Raw genomic sequence first — 3,164 nt, forward strand, 5'->3', positions numbered from 1 at the left:
GCCCATTGTTGCTGCCACTGTGTTAATCCATCGACTTAGTGGGGAATCTTCCGCTTTTTCACTGACCCTCCATTTTGCCAAGCATGATGTCTGTCTCCTGGAATTGGTCCCTCTTGACAGACAATATGTCCAAAGTATGAGAGACAAAGTCTTGCCATCCTCACTTCTAAAGAATATTCTGACTACATCTTCTGAGATAGATTTATTTGTTCTTCTGGCAGTCCATGGTACTTTCTTCTCCCAACACCATAGCTCAAATGCATCTATTCTTCTAATCTTCCTTATTCATTATCCAACTTTCACTTGCGTATGAGGTGCTTAAACATACCATGGAGGAGGCTGGATGAACCTCTGAAACTATTGCTCTAAAATAATCTTTAAGCCATAAACCAAAAAATATCCCCTAAAGTCTTCTTAAATAAGAGCTTGTCTTAACAAGTAAAGAATGTCTGCCTTAAGGATGGTGCTCTTTGAAGAACTCCTTCTGTGGGATCCAATTGACAATAGCAACTTGAAAGATTAAATAGGAATCTTAGGGGACAGTGAGGTTATGTTAATGGAAGACCTTATGATTAACAAGCCATCCAGTGTTTAGCCTACAGTGCCACACCAGGACTCCTTATGTTAATGCGGGGGTCAGGAGTCATTTAGAAAAGGGGGGCTAGGAGAATGGTTACACAACTTGAAGGATGTAGTAAGTATCACTGAATTGTACATTCAGGAATTGTTGCAGTGGTGTATATTCTGTGTGTATGCTCAACAACAACAAACCTAAAAAAAAACAAAAAACAAAAAAACATGCTTGGGTCAGGTGTACCTTAGTCCTCAAAGTGATATCTTTTCTCTTGAACACTTTTAAGAGGTCTTGTGCAGCAGATTTATCTAATGCAATGTGTATCTTGACTGTGAATCCATGCAAAATGAAGTCTTTGACAACTTCACTCTTTACCCTGCTTATCATGATTCTATTTATTGGCTCAGTTGTGAGGCTTTTATTTATTTATTTATTTACTTATTTATTTTACATTCAGGTGTAATCAGTACTGAAGGCCTTGGTCTTTGATCTTCATTAGTGCTTATTTCAAGTCTTATTAGTTTCTAGAAAGTAAGGTTGTGCAGATTATTGATGATTTTTCCTCCAATCCTGATACCAGGCTCTTCTTCATATAATCCAGTTTCTTGGATTATTTGCTTGGCATACAGATTGAATAAGTATGGTGAAAGACCTTTCCTAATTTTAAATCATTCAGTGTTCCCTTGTTCTGTTTTAACAGAACAGATTCCTCATGAGTGGTCTGTGCACAGATTCTGTACACATGTTCTGTGTCCAGATTCCTCATGAGAACAATTAAGTGTTCAAGAATACCTATCCTTCACAATGTAATCAATAGTTTGTTATAATTCACACAAATTCCTTTACATAGTCAAAAAAGTACAAGTAAACATCTTTCTGGTATTCTCTGCTTTCAGCCAAGATCTATTTTACATCAGTAATGATATCCCTCAGTCCACATCCTCTTCTGAATCATAGAAATATTTTATTAAATCATGTTGTTATTATTGTTAGGTGCCATTGAGTTTGTTCTGACTCATAGCAACCCTGTGCATAACAGCACAAAACACTGCCCAGTCCTGTGCCATGGTAACAATTGTTATTCTTCAGCCCATTGCTGCTGTAGTGCCACCCCATCTCATTGGGGGTCTTCCTCTCTTTCACTGACCCTCCACTTTACCAAGCATAATGCCCTTTTCCAGGAACTGTTCTTCCTTACAATGTGTCCAAAGTATGAGAGATGAAGTCTTGTCATCCTTGCTTCTAAGGAGCATTGTGACTGTACTTCAAATACAGATTTGCTTGTTCTTCTGGCAGTCCATGGTACTTGCAACATTTTTCTCAACTAAAATAAATCAATTCTTCTATGATCTTCCTTATTCACTGTCCAACTTTCACATGCATATGAGGTAAGTGAAAATACCATGGCTTGGGTCAGGCACACCTTAGCCTCAAAAATCTTTGCTCTTGAACACTTTAAAGAGGTCTTGTGCAGCAGATTTGCCTAATACAATCTATTGTTTGATTTGTTGACTGCTGCTTCCAAAAGTGTTGATTGTTGATCCAAGCAAAATGAAGTCGTTGAAAACTTCCATCTTTTTTCCAGTTGTGAGGATTTTTTTTTTTTTCTTTTTCTTTTTCTTCTTTACATTGAGGTGCAATTCATAATGAAGACTGTGGTCTTAGATATTAATCAATGGTATTCTAAGTCCTCTTCACTTTCAGAAAACAAAGTTGTTTTCTGAAACATTTGCATTTTGCAGGTTGTTAATGAGTCTTCCTCCAATCTGATGCTACATTCTTCTTCTTAAAATCCAGTCTCAGATTATTTGCTTAGCATACAGATTGAATAAGTATGATGAAAGAATACAACCATAGCACACACCTTTCCTGATTTTAAAACTATTCAGCGTCCCCCAGTTCAAATGACTGCCGCTTGGTCTATGTACACATTACTCAGTAGCACAGTCAAGGGTTCTGGAATGCCTGTTCTTCACAATGTTATCCATAGCTTGTCATGATCCACACAGTCAAATGCTTTTGCATAGTCAATGAAGTACAAGTACACCTCTTGTATCCCTGCTTTCAGTCTTGTGTCAGCAATGATATCCTTAGTTCAATGTCCTCTTCTGAATTCAGCTTGAGTTTCTGGCAGTTTCCTGTTGATGTATTGTTGTGGCCATTTTGGAGTTATCTTTAGCAAAATTTGACTTGCATGTGATATTAATGATATTGTTTGATGATTTCTGTGTTCTGTTTGTCACCTCTCCTTGGAATGGGTAGAAATATGGATTTCTTCCATATTTGAGCATCCCTAGTAGGGAGGCAAAACTTTACTCGCTTGAGATATCAAAGAGATTGTCCGATGATTTCTGCATTCTTTTAGGTCACCTCTCTTTGGAATGGGCACAAATATGGATCTCTTCCAATCAGTCGGCCAGATAGTTGTCTTCCAAATTTCTTAGCAGAGATGAGTGAATGCCTCTTGTGCCGCCTCACTTTCTTGAAAGATCTCAATTTTTATTCCATCAATTCCTGGTGCCTTGTTCTTTGCCAATTCTTTCAATGCACTTTGGACTTCCTCCCTGAGTATCATCGGCTCTTATTCATA

Source organism: Chrysochloris asiatica, unplaced genomic scaffold (assembly GCF_000296735.1).
Source record: "Chrysochloris asiatica unplaced genomic scaffold, ChrAsi1.0 scaffold00122, whole genome shotgun sequence".
In the NCBI taxonomy this organism is placed as follows: Eukaryota; Metazoa; Chordata; class Mammalia; order Afrosoricida; family Chrysochloridae; genus Chrysochloris; species Chrysochloris asiatica.